The sequence below is a fragment of the Coffea arabica genome, chromosome 3c (assembly GCF_036785885.1).
Source record: "Coffea arabica cultivar ET-39 chromosome 3c, Coffea Arabica ET-39 HiFi, whole genome shotgun sequence".
Taxonomy (NCBI): domain Eukaryota; kingdom Viridiplantae; phylum Streptophyta; class Magnoliopsida; order Gentianales; family Rubiaceae; genus Coffea; species Coffea arabica.
Genome location: NC_092314.1, coordinates 30,715,584 through 30,730,264, shown reverse-complemented (window position 1 = coordinate 30,730,264; position 14,681 = coordinate 30,715,584). Strand labels below are relative to the sequence as shown.

General features: G+C 37.1%; 1 long non-coding RNA gene across 1 annotated transcript; it reads left to right on the top strand.

Moving 5' to 3' along the window:
* The first annotated feature begins 4,342 nt into the window (after positions 1–4,342).
* On the top strand, positions 4,343–13,994 carry LOC140038102 (uncharacterized). Its single transcript, XR_011841912.1, has 2 exons — positions 4,343–4,485; positions 13,829–13,994. It is a non-coding gene; the product is annotated as an uncharacterized lncRNA (long non-coding RNA).
* Positions 13,995–14,681: the final 687 nt, after the last annotated feature.

The window sequence follows — 14,681 nt, the reverse complement described above, 5'->3', positions numbered from 1 at the left end:
TTAGAAGGCTCGAGTGACTCTTGAGGGATATTTGATCTGATTAGTACGGGTGGAATGTCGAGGACGACATTCTTTTAAGGAGGGGGGAGTGTGAGAACCCGTAAATACCCTAAAAATTTTCCTAGGGTTTTAGTTCCCTTAATTGCATAATTTTTGTATTTCTGGCTTAGAAATATTTTCTGGGTGAATTTTATGAGCAATTAAAGTTTTTAGATGATTTTTCTAGCATTGGTGAGTTTTTTAAAAATTAAGAATATATATTGGACGTGGGACCCACTAGTGCGAAAAGTTCGGGAAAATTCGGCCAATAAGGTTAAGTTTCGGATACTGTTATAAATTTATCGGGTGTTAGGAGATAAGTAGTGTGTGTGAAGTGATTGATGTGAGAGAGAAAAGAAAGATAAGAAGGCATTAATGAAGGTGACAAGTGTCACCTTCTTATTGGATACTTTTAAAGAAATACTATTCATCATTTTGACTTTCTTGACCAAGGGTTAAATATCTCAAAAAAATCATAAAAATTTACCATTTCTTACCTTGTGTTGGCCGGCCATCCCAAGCTCAAGAAGGAGAAGAACTTCTTCATTTTGCAAGCTTCCACTTGGTCCAATCTACCACAAACCAAAGCCTAGAGTTGTTTCTACTCCATAAAAACTTTGCTTCTAGTGTTAGTAAGTGTGTTGGTGAACTTTGTTTGAAGATCAAAGGTGTCCAATATCCCTCTTTCTCTTGATTTCTTGGTAAGTGAAGCTTGAAACACCCTACTACCTTTAATGATAGTTATATGATGCTTAGAAGTGGCATGAGTGTGTGAAAATGTGATTTATTTCTTGATTTGAAGAGTTTTGGTGAAGTTTTTATTTTATTGGGAATTTTTCTGGTTTAATATGATCTTGATGTTGGGGGCTTGTATGATGAATTGTAATGGTTGGAAATGGCTCTAGTGGGTGTGAATTGTGGTTAAATGCAACTAATTTTGGATTTGGATGGAAAATGGAAAGTTAGGGTTCTTAAAATCCCCAATTCTGTCCGGTTTTAGATCACTGGGTTAGAGGCCGAATTTGACTTTGCTCAAAACATGAAAGTTGTAGGTATTGATGTGTTTGAGGTGCCTGTAAAATTTCAGGGCATTTGGATTAGTGTAGAGTGAGTTATGACGAAATTACTGTAGCTGTTCTGCTTTGGACAGAATGCGAAAACTGTACTGGTTATTGGCCATTTTGACTGGAATTGGTTTGGATTTAGCTGTTGGTGTCTTCTGATGAAATGTAGCTGGATGTCTTAGCTAACATATGCCTTTGGAATTTCGGCATTTGGACTTGTATAGACTAAGTTATAGTAATTACAGTTTTGTGTGATTTGCAAACCTGTTTTGGTAATTCTGGTATAGTATTTGGCATTTTCGACCTAGTTAAGCTAGGAACTGGATTGAGTGACCTTCTACATTGTTGTAGCCCTGTTTCATAGCTTCGAAACGGTGGGTCTTACACCCCCATCCGATAACCGTAGTGAAATTGACGCCATTACCGCATAATAAGTGTAAAACAGTTTTCTATTTGGGGCCAAGACTAAGGCCATTTTCTAAATTTCTGATTTGCTATCATGTTCATTTATGCATATAAAACCCTATTGTTGTTGTGTTTAGCATTGTTTGGTGACTCGTTCTCGAGTCTTATTGTATGTGTTACATGTTTTAGGGCGTGACGGTAGCTCACGACGTCTTGGTGACTACGGTGTATGAAACACCACTTTCTCGCTTGGTGAGTATACTACTCACTTAAATGTTACAATGTGGCTTTGTTATATGTGTAATTGATGCCTTGAAGGCTTATTTGCTTATTGGAAGTGATTAAGGTGAGGGTGTACTTGACCGCCCTCACCCCTTGTGATTTTATTCATGGTTAATGACTGTTCACTGAAATACTGTACTGGTTATATGAAATACTGAATTCCACTCATGGAAACTGATTTGGTGTCGTTTGGATGAATGTCCAACGGCTTTACTGTATCACTGAGCTCAACCCCGTTTGGTAGTCAATTGGATCGATGCCGGCGAGGGCTTGGTCGTGAAAATTGTCTTGCCACGGGGACTGTACTGAGGAACCTTGTAGTAATGAGACTCTTGGTTCCGGTATACTCGAGTATTACCAAAAGTGACTGAATGGAGTGCGGGCCCGGTTGGGGTATGATTGGTGGAAGGAAAGGAAGTAAAGTGAGGTCTACGGTTTTGGTACTTTTAACATTGACGGAGGGTCAATGAGGTTGGATCAAGATTGCAAGTGGGGAAATGGGCTCTTGAGAGCCAACCGTATCCTTTCACTGGTTTGATTTATCTCTTAATTGCATATTTGAACTGAACGGTTATGATTATGTGATCTTGACTGCTTTTGTGTGATAGTTGCTCACTGGGCTTTAGCTCATACCGTGCCATTTGTTTTCCTTACAGGAAAATGACCACTTTTGGAAAGAATGTGCTAGTTGGTTCAAGTTGAGCTCATGTGAATGTATATTTTGAATAGCTCCTTGAGGGTGAAAACCCTAAGTGTTTTGTTGCAACCAATGGTTGGCTTGTAAATGGTTATTTGTACATGTATGAACTAGTTGAATATTTGATATGCCGTCTTGGCTTGCAAATGTTGGTTTCCAATGTATATATATGTTTGGTCGATGCTTGGTTGAATTTCGAACTGATACGCGTTTCAAACGGAAAAGAAAAAAAAAATTTGGAGAAAGGAAAGGGCCAAATCCGGCCGGATTCTGACGTGTCCTCTACTGTTCATCGCGGCTTCGATTTTCGTTTTTTTTTATTTTGTGATTTTGACCTATTTGCGCGCGTTGGTAAGCTCCGGAGCGCATTAGATCGACGTTAACTGATCCGTAGTCCTGGCGAGAGCTGGGCAGGCAGTCCGCTAACCCCTTTGGTTCGCCTTAGGGGAAAGTGGGGCTGTTACAGTACCAAAAGAAGGCGGTAGTACCCAAAGGCCTGAAAAGTCAGCCGCTAAGCAGCCTAGTGTTGGAGGAAGTCGATCTAATGCACCAGCTAGGGTTTATGCATTAGACTATCAACATGTTTCCAATTCTACTAAAGTCATTGGAGGTATGATTCTTTCTTTTATTTGTCTATCTAAGGTTCTCAATGACCTAGTACCGTACACACTTTTTGCAAAACCCTAGATTCATAAGATAGAATCAAAGTTTGACTACTAATTGGGTAAATAGAAATTGTGATATATGGATCGGAGGGTGTAAGTTAGTGATTAATTTGAAAGACATGACTCTTAAGGGGTATGACTATTATCTAAAGTGTGAATTTCGAGGACGAAATTCTTTTAAGGAGGGGAGGATGTGAGGACCCGAAATTTTTTATTTTATTTTATCGAATATTAGTAGTTTGTTTAAATATTTATTTACTCATTTTTTTCCAAATTATTTATTTCGATCATTTAAAATCCATTTATATGGAACGACGCCTCTTTTATATTTTTAAAAGCATTTTGTTGGAAAAATTCACTCTTCGAAAACTCGTTTAGTTCGGAACAACGAGTGCACGTTTTTCGAGACTATATTTGAATCGAGAGTGTATTAATATTGGAGAATTAAGAACGATCAATAATAGATTAAGAAAGGATAATCGAGGAATCAATACTCAATTCACGTGAGGACTCGTAAAATTATTATTTTTAAACCCCTAATTTTGGCTCAATTAATTATCTATTTGGATTTTTGCCCGAATATTATTTTCTATCCTTATTAGACCTAAATATATGATTTTATAGCTTCGTTATATTTTTAAAGTGTCTCGTTTCAAAAAATTATTTTCTTAGAAGCTTGTTTAGTGAAAAAGTGAAAACGTGTCTGAAAACTTTAGCCAATTAGGAGTACAATAAGCTCAAAAATTTAAGACATATACAATGGTCCTAAAATAGGTAATTTTAGGTTTAAATATTGAAGTGATAGTTAGTGGTACGATCGTTATAAGAATTTCTCAAAGGTTTCAATTTTTTTGCGCCTAAATTAGAAATACGTGTTTTCACGTGCGCACTTAATTGAGGGACTTTGGACCATTATTTTGGGATAATTAAGAATGAATAATATTTATATGAATGTAAGTGCCCTAGAGGTTTAGTGCACTAGTGCAACAAACGTGAGAGAAATCGAACACAAAACGCGCGTGTAGGGCACTAGTTGCAATTAAAATTTTACGTACTTAAAATATTAGACGTCAAGCGTCTTTTGTACGCAAAGGCATCCGAATCACATTTCATTTCTGCTACTGCAATGGACGGAAAGCACAGCCGCAGCTCTTCACCATTTCCTTCCACAAATCTCACAAAAATCACAACCAAACCTCCATAGATTCAACCAAAACTTCACATACACTTAGCTCTACACTTGGACAACACATTAAGCTGAAAAGGGGAGGAGCTTTCACGGTTTCTTCAGGCTTCAAAAGGACCGAATCTCTGTCTTAAACATCAACTAAGAGTAAGTCTTAATCTAGCCTTTTAACTTTGATTTTTGGAAGTCTAGTATATCTTTTAGCTCTTGATCTCTTATGGATTGTTGTGGATGTTGGAAAATTGTTAAATGTGGGCTCTATGAACTCCCACTTTGGGTTGATGGCGGTGATGATGTTTGATGATGGTTTTATTGCTGAATTAGAGCTTAAGGAAGTAGATTAAAGGTGCATTGTTGCCAGAAACGTTATTGAACTCTTGAAGCAAAAAGTTTCCATTTTACCCCTGCTCTGTTCGGTCACTTTAATGCAGAAATTTGAGGATTTAATGGCTTGATTGTGTTGTTTATATGTTTTAGTAGTTGTGTAAAAATTTTCATTGAAAAATACTGAGTTTTGGTGGGTCAAACGAATTTATTTCAAAAACTAGTAATCTGGAAAACGGTTTCGTCGTAACTCAGACCAGTGTTTGTATTTTGTCCATAACTCCGTACTCCGACGTTGAAATCAAGTGCCGTTAGTGGAATTTGAAACTAGACGTTCCCATGTTTCCAACGGTGTATAATACACATTCTGGTTTCATGTGTGTGAGCCACACCATTCATCTGAAGTCGGCTGTCCTGTTTCTCCGTTCTGCCGAAATGATTTGATGATGCTGCAACGTTAGGCTTAATTTCGAGCTAGTTGCATGCTGAAACTTGAAACTATTTCTTCTGTGAAATTTTAGCCCTATGAATCTATTTTCTAACACTATCAACCATTCCCAATTCTGAATTAAATTGAGGGAGTTATGATCAAAATACGGCGACTGCCTCGTTTTTGAAACCTTAGATTTGGACAGATTGCCTTAAGGATTTTTCCAAACTTTGGTTGATTGGTTAACCACCTTTCCGAAGGTATTTTTCCACAAAATTTGATAGAGAGATACCCTTCATATAGGAGTATTATACTGCAAAATTTGGTATCAATCCAAGTCCGTTTCGACACTTAACTAAAGGTCCAAATTCGGAACCAAATCTGGAAATTTGTTAACAGTCTTGAAATTTACCCAACTTTGAGCTACCATATCTTGGTGCTCGAAACTCCGATTCTCGATCCGCGTATTCTGCCCTAAACCTTACTTGCACCTCTAATTGAGCTACAAATTTCAAGGGCTGGTTTGTAACGAGTGAATTCTGCTGAATTTTCAAAGTTAGCAAAAAACCAACCCCGGCTCAATCCTGGGTGATTTGGAACAGCAATTTTAAGCTCATTTTTGAACACCGTCCACTTAGATTCATGGAAAAGTGTCTTCTAAGAACTTTTAGTACTTTGGAAGAGGTTTCCAACGGTACCAAGTTTTCCAATTTTTGACATGTGGAATCTGAGATACGATTTTTTCAAAATATCGTATCAAAACTGAAATTTTCTGAATTTCAAGGAAATGGAGTTTTTCAAGTATTCCTTATTCCTTCGATAATACTTGAATGTTTATGCTTGATTTCCAAAATAACAAAACTCGATTGCTCTTGTACATTAAGAAACTCCACTTGAACCTCGATTTACTAGTAATTGAGGTTCATTTTCATGAAATTTCCCCAGATTGTACTAGTGCACAATCTTCCTTGATAATTGGGATGTGTGAATGATAATTCACTATTAAATGCTCAGGCGCTCAAGAGGACCTTCCAGAGGATCTCACGGGAGACGCCTAAACCATCATTTGAACTCGCTACTTGAATCACTGTGAGTGTCAAGTGCATGAACTTGTTGCTAAGTGGTTATCTGTTTTTTATCCGTTATGTAAATTTGAAATTTTGAGACGAGGGTGTACTTTATCGCACTCGTTCTCTTTCAAATGAAATTATATTCGAATTTTGCTATGTGAATTCGTATCCAACTTGAACATGGTAATGTGGATGTGATTTGTACTTGTGATTCGTATATATGATCCGTATTTGTGATTCCTATTTGGAATCGTCGATTTGAACGTTGCTCATTGACTTATATTCGTATTAGTATTCATATTCGGGGGACGCCCAAAACTCGTTGGCTAACTTTGCGAATCGAGCCAGCATGGGCTTGGTCGATAAGTTTAGCAAACCATGAGATATTCGTAGAGCATGATCTATTGGAGAGATCTTGCTCGGCATTACTTGTGCAGTATTGCCATGATATACTCGAGTATTATCAAAAACTTTGATGAGCGGGCCCGGTAAGGGGGTGTAACGGTGACGGGATTCGAAAAAAAGTGGTGTATCTACGGATTTGATACTTATGTGGTTGACGGAGTGTCAACGTGAGATGTGATCAAGACTGTAAGGATCGAAGACAACCTAAGAGGGGGGAGAATTAGGCTTTCAAAAACCTGCTAAGATATATTCTACTTTTTTTCACAGACAGCCTTTCTTTTCTCAAATACCTCCCAATAAACAAGATAACACAAGAGCACAGGTATTCGTGAGATGGAGAGAAGAACAGTTTATGTAGAAAAGCAGTAAATGAAAGTAAAGAAACAAACCAGCCTTCAAACACAACTGAGGTTTGAACACCACTTTTATATACCAAGTTACTTCAAGTTGAACAGACTTGCAACCAATCTTTTGTGTACATGGAAGGGATCACTTCCTTCTTGCCCCAAACCACACTTGGTCAAGCAAAGAAGTTTTACAAACACTCGCAAACCCTCACTATGCTACACTATTGAAGAAGCTATGTCACACTTGAAAAACTGCACGAAGATTGCACAAGCAAGGAGTACAAATGTTCCTTTTGAGTATTCTAGCACACGAATCACTCACTATCTGATGTAAGCTTGATGTACAAAGTTACCTTGAGGTGGTTGACTTTGTTCTTTTTGTAGGAAACCAGAGAGTTCCTCAATTAATGCTGTCAATGGGTAGAAGGCAACTGAAGAGTCAACTAGCCGTTGGTGCTGTCGGACGTCCGATGTTTGATTTTTATGCGTCCGAACGAGATCAATGAGTTCTGGAAGTTTTCTTGAGTCCCTTAGGACGTCCGATCATGCGTCCGAGGGTAGGATGAATACTTGGACTTTCTTCTTCAATTCCTTCGGACGGCCGATGCGTCCAGAGTGTTGCGTCCGAAGAGCAGCAACGTTTGTCGGACGTCCGATACACAGGTGTTGAGCGTCCGAACCTGATCAGTAATCGAGTAACTCCTGGCTTATCTTCTGCGGACGTCCGAGTCTGAGTTCTTTACTCGTCCGAAGATACTCAAAGAATATCGGACGTCCGATATTCTCCTTTTGTGCGTCCGACATCATCCTCAGCAGACTTCATTCTTTTTTTGATCTTCTTTTTCTGCTTTAAATCCACAGACCTGTTTGGTTTATTTCTGAAAAGGATCTCTACAAAAGGTGTTAGAAACATCCAATTGTTTTGTAATCATCAAAAAATATGAATTGAGATAAACAATCTCCCCCTTTTTGGTGATGACAAAACAATTGGATAGAGCACAAAATATAACAGCTCCCCCTAACGAAGTGCATGAGTAGTATATAGGAAGAAACGCAATCCACATCATCAGTGCTGATCCAGCTCAACTCCCCCTGAGACTGTCTCCCCCTAACTAGATACTCTATATTATCAGTATTAAACCAAATCCAATTCTAATTCTCCCCCTTTTTGTCATCACAAGATTGAGTGTCAGTTTTGGAACCAGCAGTACGTCCCATCAGAAACATTATCAGTGTATTCATTTACAATGTACAGCACAGTTTGGACTCAATCATGTAGCAGATGTTAAACAGAAACATTCATTCATTGAACAGATTTCAAAAACATATAACCAATCATAACATCCATTCAAAGCATTCATAACAAGCACTTAGTTAAAACATTCATAAATAGTAGAAAATATCCAGTTGTACAGACCAGGTGTTCAACACTTAGTACAAAAGTGCAATGCAAAAGATGAACTATAGTCCTAGGTTGTTGAATGGGATTTTTTGTTAGATTAATTGCACTAGTGTTGTCACAGTACATGGGTACACATTCATATACTAAACCGAAGTCATTCAATGTGTTTTTCATCCATAACAATTGAGCACAGCAAGCACCAGCAGCAACATATTCAGCTTCAGTAGTGGACAGTGAGATAGCATTTTGTTTTTTACTAAACCAAGAGACCAAGCAATTTCCAAGAAAGTTGCATATACCAGTAGTACTTTTTCTATCTATTTTACAACCACCAAAGTCAGCATCAGAGAATCCACACAAAGGAAGTTCATGACATTTTGGATACCACAAGCCAAAATTTAAGGTTCCTTTAAGATATCTCAAGATTCTTTTTACTGCATTCAAGTGTGATTCCTTTGGACAGGATTGAAATCGAGCACATAAACACACAGCAAACATGATGTCAGGCCTACTAGCAGTTAGATAAAGTAAACTTCCAATCATACCTCTGTACTTCTTCTCCTCAACTTTTGTACCTTCTTCATCTTTGTCTAGTTTGGTAGATGTGCACATAGGTGTCCCAACAGGCTTTGAATCCTCCATTCCGAATCTTTTCAGCAACTCCTTGGTGTATTTTGTTTGATTTATAAACGTTCCATCTTGGGTTTGAATCACTTGGAGTCCAAGGAAGAAGTTCAGTTCTCCCATCATGCTCATTTCAAATTCTTTTTGCATGATGTTGGAAAAGTCCTTGCACAATTTTTCATTAGTCGCACCAAATATGATATCATCCACATATATTTGCACAATCAAAAGATCTTGTGAGCTTTGTTTTGTAAAAAGTGTAGTGTCTACAATGCCTCTTTTAAAACCATTTTCAATCAGAAATCCACTCAGACATTCATACCATGCTCTAGGAGCTTGCTTTAATCCATATAAAGCTTTTGAGAGTTTAAACACGTGATCTGGATAAGATTCATTTTCAAAACCAGGAGGTTGGTCAACATAGACTTCTTGATCTATAAATCCATTTAAGAAGGCACTCTTAACATCCATTTGAAATAATTTAAAATTCTTGAAACATGCAAATGCTAAAAACATTCTTATGGATTCCAGCCTGGCTACTGGTGCAAAAGACTCATCAAAGTCTATTCCCTCTTCTTGAGTGTATCCCTTAGCCACCAGTCTAGTCTTATTTCTAACAATCTCCCCATTATCATTCAATTTGTTTCTAAAAACCCATTTAGTGCCAATGATAGGATGGCCTTGTGGTCTGGCAACCAGAGTCCAAACTTTGTTTCATTCAAATTGGATTAACTCTTCTTCCATAGCTAAAATCCAGTGCTCATCATTCAAAGCATCAACAACATTTTTAGGTTCAATATGTGATACAAAAGCAAGATTATCTACCAGGTGTCTAGAGGAACGAGTCCTGACCTTTTCAGAAGGATCACCAATTATAAGCTCCCTGGGATGATTATGAGCAAATTTTCAGACTCTTGGAAGATTATTAGGAGTAGTGGTATCTCTATTATTCACTTCTTCAGCTGGACTGACCTAAGCATCATTATCCTTTGAATCAGTTTCTGGTGAGGCAGAGTCATGGTCATTGATTGCTAGCTTCTTTAGTCCTTCTTGAACACCTGTGTCATCATCTTCACCACAACTCATATAAATGTCACCATTAGATTCATAAAAAGTAATGTGTATAGTCTCCTCTATAATCAATGTTCTACGATTATAAACTCTGAAACCTCTTTTGTTTTCACAATAATCCAAGAAAATTTCCTCATCAGATTTCTTGTCAAACTTTCCAAGATGTTCCTTGATATTCAAAATGAAACATTTACAACCAAATATTTTGAAGTAGCCGACAACAGGCTTTTTGTCATACATGAGCTCATAGGAAGTTTTGTTCAAAATTGGTCTTAGAAGAACTCTATTCATGGTATAACAGGCTGTGTTTATGGCTTCAACCCAAAAATATTTTGGTAAATTGCATTCACTAAGCATAGTTCTAGCAGCCTCTTGGAGAGTTCTATTTTTTCTTTCTACAACTCCATTTTGTTGAGGGACTCTAGCAATAGAGAATTCATGAGTAATACCATTATGATCACAAAATTCTGGAAAACCACAGAACTTGAATTCTGTCCCATTATCACTTCTAATTCTAACAATTTTCAGGCCAAGCAGATTTTGTACTTTAGCAAATAATGAGGTAAAATTCTTAAAGGCATCATCTTTTTGAGCAAGGAATATTACCCAAGTATATCGAGAGTAGTCATCAACAATCACAAAACAATATCTCTTACCACCAAGGCTTGCAGTCTGTGTAGGACCAAACAGATCAAGGTGCAGAAGTTCAAGTGGTTTTGAAGTAGAAACACATTTCTTAGGTTTAAAAGAAATCTTGACTTGTTTTCCAAATTGGCAAGCATCACAAATTCTGTCTTTTTCAAATCTAATTTTTGGAAGTCCTCTAACAAGTTCCTTTTTAGAAATTTCTTTCAGCAAATCCATATTGAAGTGACACAACCTTCTATGTCACAACCATGGGTCCTCATTTGCTATTTTGAGACATTTGAGATATGAGGAATCAATTTTTTCAACCAACACTACATAGACATCATTAACTCTTTTTTCTTTGAAAACAATGTTGAACTTTGAGTCAAATATGAGACATTCAAGCTTTTTGAACAATACAAATAGATTCCTATCATACAATTGGCTAACACTTAACAGATTGTAGCTCAAATTGTCAACAAGAAGAACATTGTGGATAAAAGTTTGATCATTCTTACCAACACCGCCAATACCAACAGTCTTGGCATTGTTATCATCTCCAAATGTTACCTTTCCACTTGCTTTTTGCTTGAGTTTAATGAATTGTGATGCATCACCAGTCATATGTCTTGAACATCCACTATCAATGAACCATTTTGATTCTTTAGCAATGTAATCCTGGTTCACCTCTTCATCTCCAATAGCCATGAAAGCCACTTGAGCAGATTCCTCTTCTTCTTCAACTTCACCTTCTGAGTTGCAATCATTCCAGGTAATCTGAAAATTGTTGAACTTTGATTTTAGTTCAATCTTGTTTTCCTTCTTTTTCTTCATTGGACACTCATTTGCATAATGTCCAGGTTGGCCACATTCAAAACATTTATCGTTCTGCTTCTTGTTGAACTCTAGTTTCCCTCTATTCCTGAAGTCATTAGTCTGATCTGGAAGGAATTGCTGGATCCGCCTTTTCTGAATTTTCTCTTATTGAGAAATCTTTTGAAACCTCTTGTGATGAGTGCAATATCACTGTCATCACCTTCCAAGTCATTTTCATCCAGTGAGACTGTTTCATCTTCATCTTGTGAAGCTTTCAGAGCAATACTCTTCCTTCCTTTTGTGTCTTCTTCTTCCTGCAACTTAGATTTAAGTTTCAGTTCGTAAGAGGTTAGAGAGTTAATCAGAGATTCAATGGATAAGGAGTTTAGATCCTTGGCTTCCTCTATGGCAGTCACTTTACTTTCCCAATCCTTTGATAGAGCATTCAGAATTTTTCTGTTCTTTTCACCTAGAGAGTACTCCTTCTCAAGCACCTCTAAATCCTTGATCAGATCATTAAATCTACAATACATTTTGTCGATGTTCTCATGAGGCTCCATCTTAAAAGATTCATACTTGGTGACCAGAATGGACTTTTTCTGTTCTCTTACATTGTCACTGACCTCATGAATTTCTCTTAGCTTATCCCACATTTCTTTGGCAGATTTGCACCCTTTTACTCTAATTGACTCATTTGAGTCTAAGGCACTATAAAGAACATTCATGGCTTTGGCATTCAATGTGAGATTGGTTCTATCTTGAGCATTCATCTCAGCTCTCGTTTTTTGCCGCAACAAACCTGTTTCTGCATCAAGAAAGTTAGCATCATGCGGTCCTTCATTCACAATAAACCACAGCTCAATATCAATGGATTGCAAGAAGATAATCATTCTTTCTTTCCAACTAACATAATTGGAACCAATAAACATGGGAGGCCTAATAACAGATTGCCCCTCAACAAACATAGCATGACTGGTTGTCATCTTACTCCAAGCCGCTTGAGCTTAATCTCTAGGAGACCAAGCTCTGATACCAATTGTAAGGATCGAAGACAACCTAAGAGGGGGGGTGAATTAGGCTTTCAAAAACCTGCTAAGATATATTCTACTTTTTTTCACAGACAGCCTTTCTTTTCTCAAATACCTTCCAATGAACAAGATAACACAAGAGCACAGGTATTCGTGAGATGGAGAGAAGAACAGTTTATGTAGAAAAGCAGTAAATGAAAGTAAAGAAACAAACCAGGCTTTAAACACAACTGAGATTTGAACACCACTTTTATATACCAAGTTACTTCAAGTTGAACAGACTTGCAACCAATCTTTTGTGTACAAGGAAGGGATCACTTCCTTCTTGCCCCAAACCACACTTGGTCAAGCAAGAAAGTTTTACAAACACTCGCAAACCCTCACTATGCTACACTATTGAAGAAGCTATGTCACACTTGAAAAATTGCACGAATATTGCACAAGCAAGGAGTACAAATGTTCCTTTTGAGTATTCTAGCACACGAATCACTCACTATCTGATGTAGGCTTGATGTACAAAGTTACCTTGAGGTGGTTGACTTTGTTCTTTTTATAGGAGACCAGAGAGTTCCTCAATTAATGCTGTCAACGGGTAGAAGGCAACTGAAGAGTCAACTAGCCGTTGGTGCTGTCGGACGTCCGATGTTTGGTTTTTATGCGTCCGAACGAGATCAATGAGTTCTGGAAGTTTTCTTGAGTCCCTTAGGACGTCCGGTCATACGTCCGAGGGTAGGATGAATACTTGGACTTTCTTCTTCAATTCCTTCGAACGGCCGATGCGTCCAGAGTGTTGCGTCCGAAGAGCAGCAACGTTTGTCGGACGTCCGATACACAGGTGTTGAGCGTCCGAACCTGATCAGTAATCAAGTAACTCCTGGCTTGTCTTCTTCGGACGTCCGAGTCTGAGTTCTTTACTCGTCCGAAGATACTCAAAGAATATCGGACGTCCGATATTCTCCTTTTGTGCGTCCGACATCATCCTCAGCAGACTTCATTCTTTTTTTGATCTTTTTTTTCTACTTTAAATCCACAGACCTGTTTGGTTTATTTCTGAAAAGGATCTCTACAAAAGGTGTTAGAAACATCCAATTGTTTTGTAATCATCAAAAGATATGAATTGAGATAAACAAAGACTTCGACTCGACTACTTGGAATTTAGCTCTTGAGAGCTACAGTATCCTTGAATTGTTTCTGTTTATTTTTCCTATTCGAAATGTGAATTATTCGAATTTGATAGCCTTACTTACAGTGTAATTGTTGTCGCTACTTGGATTATGTGTTTGCATGTGTGTTTTCTTGGCCTCACTTAATATTGGCTCATCCTATTAGTTTGTTTTCCTTAACAGGTTGGATTGGAAGATTTTGGTAAAGCCGACTAGATTATACTTTTGATTGGAATCGGGGCTGTAAATGTGTAGTCGACTTTTAATGGTTGCATTTTGGAACTTGATGTATCTTTTGTGAACATGATGTAAGATTTAAATATTTAGTTAAGGAAGCGACTTTTCTCTATTTTGACTCGTAGTATTTGGTATGTATCGTTAAGTTCGATTTGATTTGTCTTGAGTTCTGGCGAGAGTTGGGCAGGCGTCCCGCGGATACCCTTGGGTTCGCCCTTGGGAGAAGTGGGGGGCGTCACAAAACCATTTTTGAAATGTCATTCTTTCGATAGTATTTAAATATTGAGCTTCTTCTATTGGTTTTTCTGATATTAATATTTCTTCTATTTTAGAATTAGAGGTTGAGGGTTGAGTATTTATTAATGCTATTTTTGCTTCTATTTCTAAATCTTTTGTTTTTAATTCTATTATTTCTTGTTGTAATTGTTTTACTTGTATTTTTAAACTATTAATTTCTGTTTGAAGATCTTTAGTAGTTTCTTTTTTCATTATATTTATATTTGGATATTTATCTATTAATTTCGAAATGTTAAAAGGTTCTATTATTTTTGGCATTTTGTCTTCTTGAATAATTAAACTTTTTAATCTTTCTAAATATTCTTTTTTAGCTATTGGATCTTCAATTTTTTCTATTATATCTAATAAAAATTCTTTATCTTCTTTTTTAGTTATAACATTTATATATTTTGGAGTACTTGAACAATTACAATTTTCTTCACTTTCTGAACTAGATATATCATCATAATAATTGTCTTCAGAACTTTGATCTTTTTCGTTTATTAATAAATTTATTATTTTA